The sequence below is a fragment of the Crinia signifera genome, chromosome 1, assembly GCF_055691185.1.
Source record: "Crinia signifera chromosome 1, ASM5569118v1, whole genome shotgun sequence".
NCBI lineage: Eukaryota > Metazoa > Chordata > Amphibia > Anura > Myobatrachidae > Crinia > Crinia signifera.
This window is the reverse complement of record NC_139217.1, coordinates 253,256,055-253,273,660: the sequence shown is the minus strand read 5'-3', so window position 1 is coordinate 253,273,660 and position 17,606 is coordinate 253,256,055.

Sequence of the window (17,606 nt, the reverse complement as noted above, 5' to 3'; positions counted from 1 at the left end):
TCTGCCCACTCCCCCGCCCGCCCAGCTCTCCTGCTCCCAGCTGTGCCCGGCTGAACCAGAGTTCAAGTCTCCCGTTGGACCGCTAGCCAATAGGCGCTCATAGTCCAGCAGCCAATGCTGCTTCTGATTGTCTGCTGGACCGCAAGACCCTATTGGCTAGCGGTCTAACGGGAGACTTTAATTGGAAATAGCAGTGGACTCTGACACTGGGCACAGCGGGGAGCGGGCGAGCTGGGGGAGCAGGGCGGGGGAGCAGGGCGGGGGAGCCGGCGGCAGAGTGCATGGCTCCGGCGCCTTGTGATATTTCGGAACCCGGAGATCGTGCTCCACCCTAGCTACTCTGCTGACGCTATCCTGTGTAAATAGTAGTACTGATAATGATGGCAGCACATATATGGGGGAGAAGAGAGAGCGCATATATTATAATGGCGCTGATATCGCATCTACCCCACAACGACCTTTCTTTCATTTAACCCACAGCCTGTTATATCTCTTTTACACTGTCGCAATAACTTGGGTTATTGCTGGTTAACCTTGATAGCATTTCAGTTTAAAAGGGTTAACCTGGGTACAGATAGATTACAGGTTTGGTCCCTGTAAGGGCTTAGGTGGAAGTGTGAATGGGTAACCCAGGACATCCGAAATTCGGTCCAGTTCACAGCATCGGGAGAATGCATTTCCAGCACAAGGAGAAAATGTCATCTCAAAGTGCCGGCACTGCACCATGTGCAATGTGAACGGAGCTGACCCGGGAATTACCAGGGCCGTAGTGTGAAAGTGGAACATTGTTCCAAGTGACAGGTCAGAGCTGGCACATAGGTGTAATATACCTGTATCAGTATCTGTATGTATCTTACTGTACATGGGGAACATCAGGACTGAGCAGTGTAGTATAAATGGAAGGAAGCATCTGATTGGCTCTTTGACCCCGTTTATCCTTTGCCTCACATTTCATGTATGTCCCTGTGGTTGGTAAATAAGGAATGAGGATGGAGATTTGCCTGGTTCTTGCATAAAGACATGATCAACCCAGGCCTAGGAGAGGCCAATTTCCGGTACTTGGTTTTAATTACCTTACTTGTTTTTATTTCTCGAAATTACTAATTTACATTATACGCACCATGAGAGTTACTTAATTTATGTTTTTGGAGGAATATGTTCCTGTTCATACAAGTGTAAGGAGATACTTGAAAAGAAGGCATCATCTTTGTCATACAGATACATGATTCATCCAGGCCTAGGAGAAGCCCATCTCTGGATAGCCTATTCTCTCATTTCAACAGAGTGATTCATTTATTTGCCATTTATCCCCTATTGGGTGGGAAATTTGATTGGTATTTTGGTTCTGAGACAGAGTACAGTTTTGGGATATATCCAGAGCGCTGTCCGTAGATGGTTCTCCTTCTTCTCCCAGGTGATGTTTTATATGGAACAAAGAGAGAAGAGATCAATGTGTAGGGTTGTTAACTTTTTAGCTATATTTCTTTTTAGAAGATAGAGCATGAATGGGACATACCACACTCACTTAAAGTGTGTATGTTAGAAACGCATAAAGGTATCTTTTACAGTGGTGCCAGAGACCTTCACCAAAATACACCATGTGTTCTAGGAGTATTTCTAAACGTACGTTTTCACTCACTCAGAAATACACATATAAAGGTTTCTTTAGTGTAGGCATACCGATAACTCACAATTCACAAAGACGGTTTCAAACTCATCTGGGTTTCTTTTGCTTGAGAGGATTGTTGAGCGACAATCAAAAGTGGGTGATGACAGAAGGAACTCTCTATACAACAGTAATGACCTTCCGGATATATCAGAAAGTTGTTAGTGAGTAAACCACACAGTACCTTGAGTAAATGTCCAGCAGTAACAAAAGATAGTCCAAAAGAAAAATGCAAATCCAGATAGCCAGCCTCCTGGTTCTGTTATAAAGATACTTTTGGAACTGAAAACAACCCCAAAAGAAGGACAGGAGAATCACTTTAAGAACTGTATTGTGTTATATACTATTCCCAATTAGGCGCGCTAGTAATGCTCACTTAAATAATCATAACTGTTTGTGGGTAGATGAAAGAACAATCCTCCAAAATCAGAATGAGTCCCTGAGAATTGAATAACATTTGTGTATCGGACATGGTTTTAATTGTGCTGTCAGACATCCTGGTCTGTTACATGGCCCCTTCTTGTAGTCACCTCTAAGTAAGTCACAGGCTAAGCATCGCCTGCGATGACTTGTACCCTATGTAAAAAATCATTAGGTGGTGAGCCTTTTACGAAGAATTTCAGACATATGCGCACGGGTGCGAACGGATGTACACCCATACACATCCATTTGCAGCAGAGAGCATATTAATTCGCAAGGCATGATTTCTCTGGAGCAGAGTTATTCTAATAATTGATTCCTATTTAGTCCTCTTTCCTAAATGGAATTAGACTTGGCTGGAAGGTCTTTTGTTTTATAAAGGGGGTTATTCAGTAAGGATCTCAAAGCAAAAAAATTCTACAATGGGTAAAACCATGTGCACTGCAGGTGGGGCAGATGTAACATGTGGAATCGGTGATCCCGGGATTCTTAACCTATAGGATTTTGCCTATCTGCTGACAAATCGCCAGTCACTGTATCAGGGTATTGACAGGTAGATATATAGCCCATATAAAATATCAGAACATGAGAGAAGGAACAACTTTGAAAACCAAGTGATCATAGAATTACACATGATACAATATTTCCCTGTCATGGCGTGCTGGAGTGCTGATCACATCCTTGTTTTATTTAACATTGTTGATAAGAATTGGGGGGTGTTTAGAATATCACTTGCATTTGTGTGTTTCAAGATGGGACAAGTGGTGATGTTGAAGGATCTGATGGTGGCCAAGCTGATAGGTAAATCTATGGAAGCCCTATCTGCTCCATAAAGTAAAGTCAGCAGGAGAACTAAACTTTGGATGTTAAGAGGAGCACCTGTTAAGGCCCATTTGTATACAGCATTGTGTCTCAGCTGGTCTTTTAGAGTAATTCGGACAGATGTACTAAACTTGAAAAGGGATAACTGCCATGTCACAGGCTGTGTTTGAAAATGAAAGTTGGGAGATGATTGGTTGGTGATTTATCACTCTCCATTTTATCACTTTTCAAGGCTTAGTACATCTTGCCCATTATGACACTGTAATTATGACCGGTCAAACAAGAGACACAACCTAACCTATCTCTGTCAACTGTATTGACAGAATGTACTAATAATATCATTCTTACTGTAGGCAGAGTCTAATCAAGAGGTCAATCCTCCCCATAGGCACAACATTATTGTTTGCACCCTATTTCTTAACTGTTCCCTTCCTCTCCCTATGGGGGTTATTTTGGTTCACTCTTTCTGACAAATTCCTTCTTAGATGGACAAAACCATGTGCACTGCAGGAGGGCAGATGTAAAATGTGCAGAGAGAATTTGAAAATACTGACTGCTTTATTTTTTCACAGCAATATAGCTCTCACTTGAAGTAAAACCCCACCCAAATCTAATTCTCTCTACACAAGTTACATCTGCCCCCCTGCAGTGCACAGTGTTTTGTCCATCTAAGAAGGAACTTGTCAGAAAGAGTGAACCAAAATAACCCCCTATGTAAGAGACAGCCCTGAGTACTCAAGACCACCAAAGCAACCCCTACCTCACCCCCCACCTCACAGCCAGTGCAAAATAAATAAATCGTAATGAAAAAGAAAGAATCACCTGGCCTCATGCCAACAGGAACCATACGCAGGGGATCTCGATATGCCATCGCCCAGCAAGTGGCATTTCTTGCACTGTGATGGAAATCCCCCAATGCCTGTACGTTGTAGTAGTGCAGCCATAATCAAGGTTTACAGAAAAAGATACTCTTAGATACACATTGCAAACTAATATAAGAAAAGTTAAAGTGTGAAAACTCAAATTTTCTATTTCAAGAATACTTATTGACCTAAGTATATTAATTAAAATGATTAATTGGCACAGTGGTAGATGTAAGAAGGTGCTAGAAGCCAGAAGTGCGGAAAGTCATCCATTCTTGCTTGGAATCCCGCACTTCTGGCTCCTGGCGTTCTGTTATGACATTTACCCCACATTGTAAGAAGAAAAGGTATAAAGACATAAACTATGACATAATGAAACAAACCAAAGAATGATGAGAAAAAAACACCACTTGAAAAGTTAGAAGCATCTGCAGGAGTGAAAAATGAAGAAGTAGAAAAAATGGCTAAAACAAGAATTAAAGGGGCACAGACACACACACACATTAGTGTTGGTTTACATTTTGAGATGCCTCCAGTTCCTATTACATACCAGTTAAGCTCCTATTTCATCTCCTGCTAGCAGACCCCTCATGTTGTTCTAGAAGAGGCTTTATATTCAGCAGACTGAGGAGCTCACTACCTGTCCAGCACCAGAGAGAGTGAGAGGTAGATCCAGCACCATCTGTTCTATACAGGGCAGACATGTCAGCTTTCCATCAAACTCTGCTGCTCTCTGTCCTTGTGAAAGTTGTAGCCACCTTTGGTAAGTATAGAAATGTTATCTGTGCTTTTTTTATAGGCTTAATCAATGTACTGTACAGGGCACTCTTATCTCTCACACCCACTTGTCCCTCATTACAGTACTTTGATGCACAAATTGTTCATCTTTCTGCTGAGCTGGTACCTAAATCAATGTGTATGTAGCATTGAAATATAGTATATGACTATATAGTAATAACATATATTTACTTTTATTATCTGGAACTTAAATATTGTATGGTAAACAACAATTTTATTTTATTTTATGATTTTATTATATTATTTAACTTTGATTTCAGAATCTAAGAGGATAAAGTGAAATTGTATAGTTTTCCTGGAACTTTTGTTTACACAATTTGGGCTATTGATTTCCCTCTTTCACTGCTGCTATCATGCATGGAAATATTGTATGACGTCTGGGTGACATATTTGGACGGGGACACCTGCTGCTTGCCCGCATTGTCTCTATAGATATTGTCTGTCTTCTAAGTAATGAAAAAGTATATTCTGTAAATTAAATACCTGCATTTATTTATCATGTTCAGAATATAAAGCTGCAGAGCTCCATGTGAAATGTTCCCCGCGTATACTACTACTATTATTAGTAAATACCACACACAAAGTGGATTATATTAATGTAATGGATTATTATTATTCTCTCACTTGGAAATAATATTAATACAATGTATAATATGCATGTGCGGTACAAATAAGGTGCAAGTTGCTTATGGATAAACCAGCACACCCCAGTGCTCAATCTCAATGAGCATTGAAATAGCTTATGCCAGTAGTTCTCAAACTGTGTGCCATGGCAGCCTGGGGTGCCTTGAGACACTTGCAAGGGTGCCTTAGATTGGTGGTCCAGGACCAATTCAAGTTATTTACAGCCAATTTAATAATCGACTATATAGATGGTGCCTGCCAATCTTGGTCCTCACCCCATAACTCAATGTAAGGATAACGTGTAAACACAATATAGTTAATGTAATAATGTTTTAAAAAATTCTCAATTAGAAACTTTTGGCTGAGGGGTGCCATAAAAAAATTCTAATACTACATGGCTCCGTGATTTAAAAAAGTTGGTGAACCCCTGGTTTAAGCATTGTTTTCCAAAAAAGACCTTGTTGGGCAACTGCTTTAAAAAGTGATATCTATGATCTCTTTCCTACCAATATCCCGGGTCCATTGCAGCTTAGTAAACATGTATTTGTAGCAAGGTTACATTGGTTTGAAATACGTTCACACCATGGGCTGGACCATGGTAATTACTGGGGATCCCCTCTGCTCCTGCTTGGCATCATTACATCATCACCAAGTGCCAGGGAGCTGGCTCTCTGTAAGATATTACTGGGGTGACCTGTTCGCACTGCCCCATAACCTGGGTCCTTCCAGGAGGAACTCTGCTCACTACCTCGGGTTTTTTTTTTTCCAGGGACCCATTCACATTAAGTTGCGTCCCAGGTCAAAGCAGCACTGTAAAAGGTGTATAAGATTCATATATTTCTCCATTCATTTTAAGGGATTTAAGTGTTTTTGTTTTGGTAAAACATTGGAAAGACAGATTTAAAAAGCAAGAATAAGGGCTTGTGGCGAGGTCCTACCCTCCTCCATTACTATCTATGTAAATGTAGATTTTCCAAGTGTAGAAATAGCACTTACCCTGGGAATGCATTAAGGGTTGGGGCACATGATAGATGTCTCTGGCGTGACCTAACGATGTTGCACCAATAGGTCCAGGTAAAAGCCCCCCAAGCCCCACACAGAAGCTCAATGCAGGGTTCATGTTAGTGTGTAATGTTTGTAGTGTGAACCAGGGTCAAATTGACTAATTTGCTATATAAAATAAATAAAAGTAAATAAACTTAGACTGGTTAGAATTTTGCACGTTCCCTATCTGATTTGCCTTAGTGTAAGTCCTTCTAATCCTCTCTGTCACAATATGCATGTATTTCAGTTACCTGCTGGTCAAATCCTGCTGGCTTTGTCTCATGCTGCTGACAAGCTCTGTATAGTTGAACTGTGCTGTGAGATCTGAGCTCAGCTAATTAGTTACACCTGGTGAACCTCTCTTGCTGGGAAACTCTGTGTAACTGAGCATGCTCAGCCTGTTGATTAATTCACCTGTGACTTCCCTGTGCTTGCTATAAAAGGCAGTCTCTGGCAGACAGAAGCTGCCAGAGTATAGGTTCACACCAGCTCCAGCGTTCCAGTGCCTTGTCCTATTCCAGACTTCTGATTATAGCATCTGACCTCGGCTTGTTCCTGACCATTCTCTTGCCTGATCCTCCGGTACCGTGTCCAGTGATTCCTGTGTATGACCTTGGCTTGTTCTGTGACCATCCTCCTGCCTGCTCCCTGTGTATCGCATCCTGTGCCTTCCTGTGTATGACCCGGCCTGACTCTGACTAATCATTGCTGCATCCATTGGTATCATTTCTGTCCACCTGTTACTGACCCGGCTTGACGACCACGCTCCATATTCCACAAGCTACCACCACTCATACGGGGAACCTGACCAGGGGAAAGCGACCGACGTGTCGGGTGCCGCAGAAGCCTGCTTGGAGGGGTCACTGGCAGAAAACCCCCGGCACGGTTAGACTCCACGCCCCTGTGTCAGGTCTAGCCAATCCCCGAGTGGTAGTGCACCCCAAGTTTGTGACACTCTCTAGCCCTTGCTTTCACTTTGCCGCCTTTCCCCTACCCCACCTACCTACAGTACACTATTGATTTGCATCCCACTATACAACCAAAATATATACTATCCACCATAATATTTCCTCGCATCAGTCTCCTCTCATTTCCTCCTCCCTCCCATTACCTCTATTGGTTTTTTTTTTTCACATAACTAAATTAGCCCTCACTAAGGTCACGTAAAAGGTATTTATAGCAGACTTGAAGGGTCACTTCTGTATTTTTATCCTTCTCGATATTATAATGGCATACAATGGACCCAATTTTACATAGGAATTTAACATTACATACAATGCTTACAATGTAAAATCGGGTCGGTCGCGTTGGTCGCATCGCATGCCATTATAATGGCATGCGATGGATCAGATTTTTTATTTGTCGGGTAACCTCAAGAAAAGCCAGAAATTGGGTCCGTCTGTTGTGTGCTGCAGGAGCGCTCCGGGAAGGACAGAGCGGCGCGTCCGTCCAGCCGAATGTCCTTCCGGGTCTGACGTCCGGTTGCTAGATGCAACGCCCGCCCTCCAACCCAGCGTCACCCAGCAACCTGGGACGCTGCAGGACGCCGGGGGGACTTCCTGCCCGCGGCGGCACCGTTGCTTAGCAACGGCAGACGCCGACGGGCAGAGAGCAGGACAGCCTCTAATAGGCTGAATAGGAGACGGACCGCAGGTGTCCGAGTCGGCAATTAGTGTAGGCGGGACTGGGCTCCATTACCATTGGCTCCTGCTTACCATATTAAGGGAGTCAGCCCAGCAGTCCTCGCCGGTGATAGCTTTCCTTTTCTATCTACCAGCTCCTGTCCGGTCTGTTCCTAGCTGTTCCCAGTGTTACCCTCATGGATACCGTTTCTTCGGGCTCTCCGGGTACCGTGAGTTGCCCCACTTAGGGTAGTTTCCCCTGGTCTCTTTCAGTTGTTATTTATTGCTTTGTCCTCCATTTTTTGTCTGCCGGTTAGGCAGGTCTTTTAGGTTGGAGTACCTGTTGTGCTCCTACTTTGTTCTTCCTCTCCGTTTCCCAGCCCATCTGGGATTCCCTGTTCCGTTTGTTCTATTGTGCGATATTGTATCATATTCTTTTGGTTCCGTTGGTTCCCTGGGCGACTGGTGTCGTGGGTTGTGGCGACCAGGTCGCTGGCGCATAGCTGCGTTAGCCAGGGTTCGGCAAGCTGCCGTTTGTTAATTTTAGTTAGGACCCTTAGCCAGCTTTCCTCTTGGCCGTACCCTAGGGGGGTCCCTGGCTCCTTGTCCTTCCTTAACTCCTGGCTGCACCGGAGCTTGGGCGGGCTTAACTCGCCCATTCAAATGTGACGGCTACAGGCGAAGCCTAGAATATCTGCAGGAGTCGGTCACCCAGCCTGGGGGGTACAACAGAGGCAGTGTAGGGTTCTGCCGTGGCTGTTCTAAACAGCAGTCCCGGCTGTGGGGTCACACCCGATATCTAACACCGTCGGGTCCCATCGCATACCTTAAGTTAAGGTATGCAATGGGACCCGATGGGTGCCGTGCTAGGAAACAAGTACCGACTATTTTAGTGGCCAGCAAAAAGTCAGACATTATAATATCCTTTTTTCCAGATCTCGGCCAATGTTACAGTGTGCATCATTAACTCTCTCAATGCAAATCGGATCTTCTCATTGGATTTTTACACCAGGAAGTGTCTGACTTTTTCAGACCAACCAGAATGCATCAAATAGTATAACAGTTGCAGGTTGGGACATTATGGGAGCAGAAAGTTTCACACAAAACAGCTCAATAAAGTTGGACATAATTAGAGCTGCTGTTTGGTGGGGGGGGGGGTGCAGTTGTATTCAGCAATGTTGAAAATCAAATACAGGTACATAATCAGTGCCAGATTAAGGTCTAAATGGACCTGGAGCTGAAAATGATCAAGGGCCTATTATGCACAATAATATGGGTTGTGGCCAGCACCAAATAATGTGGGAGGTGTGACCAGTGTTCTTTTTGGGTGGTCTGCTCATGGGTGTGTCTCTATTTGTGTAAATAATTTCAACTAATTATATATGCCTGGAAAAGGCAGGGGGCTGGCATAGGAAAAATGCAGGATGATATATTGGCGGGTGCACTCCAAAGATGCACTCGCAGATGCCGATGTCCTTGGTAGACAACATTTCAGCACCTTTTAAGTGGTCACCTAAAATTACCACACCATATTCCCCTTATACAAATCATGCAAATCATGCAACGCAATAGTTATTATGCCACATGAAATTAGCCAAATTGTATACTTGGAATTGATTTTAAGCATTAATGGATATAATTCACCCCACAAAAAAAAACCTCAAATTTTTAGAGCTGCTTTGTGTCTGACTTTCTAAGTCGGACTACATTACATTGGTCATTGTGAAGTATGTTTTCATGGGCAAAACATCTAGATCCCACTTTTCACCTGCTGCTCTTATTCAGAACCAAAAACACCCAACTTTACATGAACTCGGACGCTATAACATTAACTGACTTTTTTGGAGAAATTCTAAAGATTGGACCAAATCAGCTCCCATTACATCCCAGCACAAACATCTGCATAGGATTGTTATCATAACTGATAGATGGAAGAGTTAAGTGGAAAAGGTGTCTGCTCATTTCCTGGTTAAATGAAGTAGGTGACTCGAACTTCAGGGAAATCCTTTCAGACTCGGATTCCAAAATGAGTCAAAATGTCTTCATTCTGGCACTGTATCTTGCAGGTTTTTGGATTTGATATAAATGTCTGCATCCTCCACTGCTGTGCTGCTGAACTATCTGAATGTCCACTCCAATAGTTGTTCAGTGTCTTCTTAATGCATACCTCCCAACTTTTGAAGATCTTCCGGCGGGACCCAGCTGACGCGCGACGGAAATTTCAGGGGGCGTGGTCTAATTTAGGGGGCGTGGTCTATACCCGTGTCTCCCCGCGAGGCCACGCCCCCATTTTGCCGCTATGGGGGCATGACCCAGAGGCTCTGTGAGCCTCTAGCCATGCCCCCAGCCCCCTGGCTGCGGGAATAGACGCTGTGCGCATGCACACAGCGTTTATTCCCCGCTGCTTAGCAGACGACAGAGGGGACTCCCAACAGCCCCCCCTCACCGCGGGACACTGCCGCCCGCGGGTGGGACAGCGGGACAGGCCCTAATAATCGGGACTGTCCCGCTAAAATAGGGACTGTTGGGAGGTATGTTAATGTAATATTGATAGGAGAGGGAGTCAACAATGGCTATATTTAAAAACACCATGCGCTGCTAGGTGGAGCAGTCAAAAGGTATACCACTGGTCAAAGCAGGGAGCAGGAACCCGGTGACAGATGGCTCCATTGCCTCTCACAGTTATGCCTCATGTCTATTGCCTAAGTGTGTCACACTGGTGCTGCTGTGTAACCTTAAGGGGTAAATTTACTAAAGTTTCTACAAATGAAATATGTGATGTTTCCCATAGCAACCGATCTAATTCTGTCTATCATTTTCTAGGAGGCAATAAATAAATTGTAGACAGAATCTGATTGATTGCTATGGGCAACATCACCTCTTTTCATTTTTAGAAGCTTTACTAAATTTACCCATGTGTCACAATCGTGCTGAGCATCAACCCTTGGGGCAACTGCAGCTGAAAACCAGAGCGCCATCTAAATGTGAATATAAGCACTTAATCTATAACAATCAGTTGATAGAAGAGCAGCAGCAGCAGCAACAACTGATGATGTTGTTCATGTCAGCCAACAGTGTCAGCAGTTCTTGCCTGTGGTAAAATTAAGTGTGAAGCCTGATTCGAGAACTGTAACATTCTGCAGCACTTGTGGAGCCAAAAGGCAAAAAAAAATTGGAATATTTAATACCCTCCCAAACAGAAGCATAACTCCCAGAAGTCACCTGCCTCCAGTCTCTAAGCCCTGAAGGAGCACCTGCATGTACAGCAGAAGCTGTGTGGTTAACAACAACAGTGGTACCCAAATGTGACCGTAGCTCATCCAATGCAGCTCTGAGGCACATCTGCTGCCGCATATTTAATTGGCACTATTCAAGGAGCCTTGCTAACACCGGCAACAGGGAACATGATGGCTTGCGTCTGGTACGACTTAATATTAATCTGTGCTGCAGCAGTCAATGATGTGCCCACTGCTGCTCCTGGACTGTGAGATGGGACCCACTTGAGAATGCTCATTCTGCATGCTCTTGAGTCTGATCCTGACCCATTCTCACACAGCGTTCCTGTAGACCTGCCAATTCACTGTGGGCTCTGACACATACACAATATCTGTTTTTCCCTATTTTTAGAGGGGGGGCAACCTCCAAATTCCCTGACAGTCGCATCGGCAACCAACTAAAAAACATGATACCCAATACTGTCCGGAATCACTCATTCAGACATTTTTAACATGCTTAATTTCCCTATTCCTCTGACGGATCGCCAATTATTGATGCCCACCCATCAGCACATCCTATGCTTAGGTCAACCACCAAGCTCGGTGCATCCTTTCGGCCTAACCTGGATGAAAACAATACTGCTTTTTTTATTCATATAAAAAAAATGCATATCCAAACAAAACAAAAACCCGACAACTACTTAGAACCAACTAAAAGGGGTTAATGTACATCTCTACTAAAAACATAATTACAGTTAAAAGTAATAGGTCCCAACTGAGCTACGTACCGTACATATTCCAACCGTAGAATAATTTGTATCCTGCTCATGTTACAAACTATTTCCCAGGGGTTTTTTATATATTCAGTTTTGCAAAAGCTTTTTTTATTGTGGCCTTTAAGAGTCACACTTTATTTTTACAAGAATCCTTACAAAGAATGTGTTTCATTGTAACTTTCTAGTACATTTGAATTTGCTTTTTATTGCAAACCCCTCTGAAATCTCTAGATTTGAAAACCCAGAACTGCTGACGCCATTATAAAGCCTTAGATCCTATTGCACAAATTCCATTTGGACAGAACGGGCTTTACAGTTCCAACACATACAAAAAGTCTGCTAACTTTTAAAGTATCCTCTTTGACCTGCATAAATGACATATTCTGCTATCGGTAGAAAAAATCCATTAGGCTTTTTCGGTATGAGCAAACTCAATCATTACGTCAATATTGTGTTTTCAAAATGGAGGAACTGAAGATCCTTTCTGACACAATACTGGCTGTGTTGTATTAATGCATTGTATTTGCAGGTAACTGCTAACTTTATTTTTTGATTAAAATAAAATATGCAAAATCTATGATTTGACTTCATTCATAGTGGTATATCCAACTAGCGGCGAACCGCTCCTGGCTGGTGTAAGTTACCGTTGTACTTGTGGATTTTTGTTGCAGTCTGGCACTAGCAGAGGCCATGAGGGAAAGAGGGGGGGGAATTCAGGTGCCATTGTTGACTTTTAAACACCATCACAATGTCTATTCGCACCCCCGACAAGATTCCCCATATTTGCTATAACTTGAATTACTTATATTTATATAATGGCAAGTTATTTACAACTATTGTCTCTGTAATGTATCAATATTAATTTCACTATGTGAGTATTCAATAATCTTTGATGGGGCTAGGGAGTTGACATTCTGGCTGATTTTCCAGTACCAATATTACAGTTGACTGTTGCCTTATTTTCTGTGCCAAACTTGTGAAAACTGAGTCTCTAAGTTTATGGCATATATTTAATGTGTGACCAGCTATTGGCCAGTTTGAACAAAGATTTCTACTGTATGTTGAAATGTTGTATCCCACGCAATCGAAGTTTGGATCTGTAGAAATTGGGCACTAATCTGGTTGGTTATCGAGAGAGTTAAACAACTAATTGTGAATGCATGTGCGCCATAACAATCACCTACCTATACTGACAAAATACGAAGCACAGAAGTTAGCATAGGTCTCTTCCAGTCCGCGAGCCTTAAGCTCAATTCAGAATAATTTCTTCTCTGCATGCAGTGTGTATGTGTCCTGTATTTGCATGTTTTACTCCAGGACACACTAAAAAGACATACTGTGCTTAGTGGTGTCTCATGTATTATAGCTGGCACTATGAACATGTGCCCAGGAAAATGACATGGTAAACTCCACTGATCCCCATATGCCTTGTTTATGCCTAATGTTTGGTATTAACCAAAGATTGCACAATTCTGGTACAAAGTTAAGTGTTACATTAATAGGTCCTTTGGTGTTGAGTTACCTTTTGCAACCGCAGCTCTCCTAGGTCTACACATTCATGGCTGGGGTTTGTCACCAAAGCAATCTTACCTTATACCTTATCTTATCATTCTTACTATGGTTAAGAAGCTGATTTGATCACACTGGATGTATACTTCTTCTCCTCGATTAGATAAGCTTAAAAATGCTATGACCTCTATAATGTACTTTGAGCATCAGTCCACCCTTTCCTACCTAGATTTATTGGGTTACTCAATTTTATATGAAATGGGGCCCTTATCAGGGCCGCTGAAAGGTTTTGTAGCACCCTAGGCAAAACTGTTGCCAGCTGCGCCCCCCCACCCCCCGAACACCCCTACCCTCTTCACAGGCCTGATGGATTTTATAAAAATTACAATGATACACTTACTGGCCAAGTCTGCCTGCCCGAACATGGACCACCCTGTTGCCGGGCCTCCGTTACTTCAATCAGCTCCATAGCACCACTGGCAGCCAGATTGACGCTGCTGCTGAAAGACGGGAAGGCGGCACTGATGACGGCAGCACCGCCGCTGCTGCTGTTAGGGTGCACTGATGGTTTAAAGGAAGACGCTGCTGCTGTGGAACGGGCGGGCGGGACTGATGACGGATCGCCGATTATTGATGCCCACCCATCAGCACATCCTAGCTCAGTGCATCCTTTCTGCCTTTTATATGGCCCCTTCCCCATAAAGCCGCACTCCTACATTTTTGCCGCACGCCTTAGGCGAGCACTCTACCAGTTTTCACTGCAGTGGTGGGGCAGTCACCAATTGCCAAAGGGCACCATAATGACTAGTTACAGCACTGGTGCTGTGTAATGTGAATAAGATTATGCTACTGTGTGGTGTCATTTGGAATGGGGTACTATTGTGTGGCCATGCGCTGTCCCTTTGTGAAGTGTGAGAGGGCGCAAATTTATAGTTTGCAGGAGGGCGCCGAACACCCTAGCACCAGCCCTGGGCACAATACAACAGATCTTTATAAAGGCTAATGATGATAATAATGTTTATAGAACTTCTAGAATGCATGATGTATTATGTTGGTATTTTTTTCCAAGTTGGTGTTTCATTGTTCCCCAGGACATCATGTAAGCAACAAAATCTCATGTGTTTCATTACATGGATGAATGGATAACATGTTCAGACCTTGATTTAAGCAAATAAAAAAAAATACATATTTTAGTAAGGTATAAAATAATCTCACACAACAGATGTTGCTTTGAAATCCTGTTTAGTTTGGTCTGCATGGGATGCCAATCACCGTTCCTACATGTGAAACATGCCATGACAGGAAAGGTTTGTACCTTATTGAGGAAACCAAAATAATCACAATCAGTGAGTTCACATCATTCATATTGTTTATTTCTTCACTTCAATCAACAACAACAAAAACAATTTCCAGACAATATGTCAGATTTTCTACAAGCAGCTTTATCGGTTGAAGTATATGTGGTAGAGAAGCAAATCGGAAGCATGAGTTGTTCTTAAATTATTTTTATTAGTCATATCCTGCACTTCATAAAAAGGTAGCAGAGTTCTGGGTGAATATAAGGAATCCTGTATTTGTATATATTTGCCGGTACTTGTGTAGTTTCATGGCGCCGGAAGTGCAGAGGCTCGCGTGCCGCTCTAGCTATGAAACTTGGCAGCCTGCCAGAGGCTCTGATTAACCCTGCGCGTGCCGCTCTAGCTCAGACAGAGTGTGCTCGCGCCGCTCTAGCTGTATTGACAGCTATGTAAACAGCGTATAGCTGTATTGACAGCGTAGCCCTGGGCTGCAGCAGCGCGCTGCCCAGCCGCTGAGAGGTCACTGTCACTGTGGCACTTGTAGTTCCACAGTGAAATAGGCAGCGCCTGGGCAGCGCTGACAACGGGGGTACGTTAAAGTGGACACCCCGGCACAGCGATGCCGGGGCTTCTAAACTGTATGCGAGATTCAGACGCAACTGCATCTGAATCTCGAGTCACATAGATAGCCGCTAAGAAGCCGGAAAGCCTGGATTCAGACGCTAAAGCGTTAGAATACAGGCGCCTTGCAAGCTGCAAAGGTGTTGGGGCTTGTAAACCCAGACGCAAATGCGTCTGGATTTACTTAGGTGAAGGGGTACATCTAAATTTAGACGCAAAAGCATCTAAATTTAGGTGGCCCTAGGGGAACACTATTGAAACCCACCCTCAGTGCCACTAGTGGACGCCACAGCTGTGGACCGTGTAAATCCCACTATCCACGCCCACCCAAAGCGTGGCGAGCGGCGGCGGTACGCGTCCTACGACCTTTTCATACCCCCACTATCCACGTCGGCGTGCAGTTGAGAATAGATTAGTGTGGCGAGCGCAGCGAGCCACCGAGCCCGAAGCGTGGCGAGCGGACGCGGATACCTTCACAGCTATCCGCGTCCCCTCGCGGGCTTCACAGGTGTCAGCGTCCGCTCGCCACGCTTCGGGCTCGGTGCATGGCAAGCGGACGCTGACACCTGTGAAGCCCGCGAGGGGACGCGGATAGCTGTGAAGGTATCCGCGTCCGCTCGCCACGCTTCGGGCTCGGTGGCTCGCTGCGCTCGCCACACTAATCTATTCTCAACTCCACGCCGACGTGGATAGTGGGGGTATGAAAAGGTCGTAGGACGCGTACCGCCGCCCCTCGTGGGGCTCGCTGCGCTCGCCACGCTTCGGGTGGGCGTGGATAGTGAGGCTGATTCAGGAACACATTCACCTCAGTGTCTCATACAGGGCTACTGCTGACTGACTGACTACGCAAACTGTGTAGCTCCCTGATTGACTAACGCTGTCCGCGCGCGTCTAAGCCGAAGTGCCGGGAGTGTGAATTGAGATGCTAAATAAGTTAGCGTCTACATTGGGAACACCAGCGGTGTGCCGGGGTGTGCCATGTGCCAGGGTGTGCGATTTATAAGCCCCGTTTGTCTGTTTTTAAGCCCCGTTTGTCTGTTTTTTACACGATACACTTCATTACATTTGGCACGCGCAGCGCTACGCTACCTGGCAGGCTGCCAAGTTTCATAGCTAGAGCGGCACGCGAGCCTCTGCACTTCCGGCGCCGTGAAACTACACAAGTACCTATTTGCCTGATTCAGACCTGATCTCACGGCTGTCAGTTTGCAGTCCAGGCGATTAACTATAGACTGCGCATGCGTACAGCCCGCAGTATGCATGGCAAGGCCGTCCTGCGATGAAAGCCTGCTTGCCATTTGCAAGATGATTGACAGGAAGCCAGCATTTGGGGGGTGGTAACCAGATGTTTTCAGGGAGTGTCAGGGAAAATGCAGACATGCCCAGGTGTTTGGGGGGAGGGTGTTAAATTTGATTTGCAGGTGAATCCAGGATCCATCTACTTTTCGCAAGCAGTGCTAAGCCATTTGCAGCTATTTGGTGGTGCCCTATATACCTAATTGCTGGTCTTTTGGAAAATTGGCAGCCATGCAGTCAGGTCTGAATCAGGCCCAAAGATTGGTGTAGGATCCCAAAGCAGAGAGTCATTAAAAAAAAAAAAAATTACAGGCATAGGTGCCAGAACTGAAGGGCAAGAGGGGCCCCTAAACATTTGAAAGCCACTAGTCTGTTGGGATAGTAGATTGTTGCACTGCCTCTGTCACAAAGGGCCTTATTCTAGTGAACTCGTTCTGACAAAATCCTTCTTAGATGGACAAAACCATGTGCACTGCAGGTGGGGCAGATGTTACTTGTGCAGAGAGAATTAGATTTGGGTGGGGTTTTACTTCAAAGTGAGATCAGTGTAAAAATAAAGCAACCAGTATTTACCCTGCACAGAAACAAAATAACTCACCCAAATCTTATTCTCTCCGCACATTTTACATCTGCTTCCCTGCAGTGCACATGTTTTTGTCCATCTAAGAAGGATTTTGTCAGAAAGAGTGAACTAGAATAAGGCCCATTGTACAGATGGTGGGCACTAGGGCTTGCCGAGGCTCTCACAGCAGATCTGTCCTGCAACATGTCTCTTCTCCATTAGTATCCATTAGCAATAGATACACCCCAGGCACCATGGACCAAGCTACAGCCACTGCTTAGATGGCCAAGCACCCTGGTGTCCTTGCCAGGAAGTATAGAACCTGATCTAACGCAATGCTGAGCAAACCTGTACAATCCTTACTGCCCCTGCATAGCTCTTGCTGATGAGATCCCTGCATTATTACTGTTTAACTTCGAACCCTGCATCAGGTAGGTGGGATACTCCTGCTGCCCCTGAGGTGTCGACCT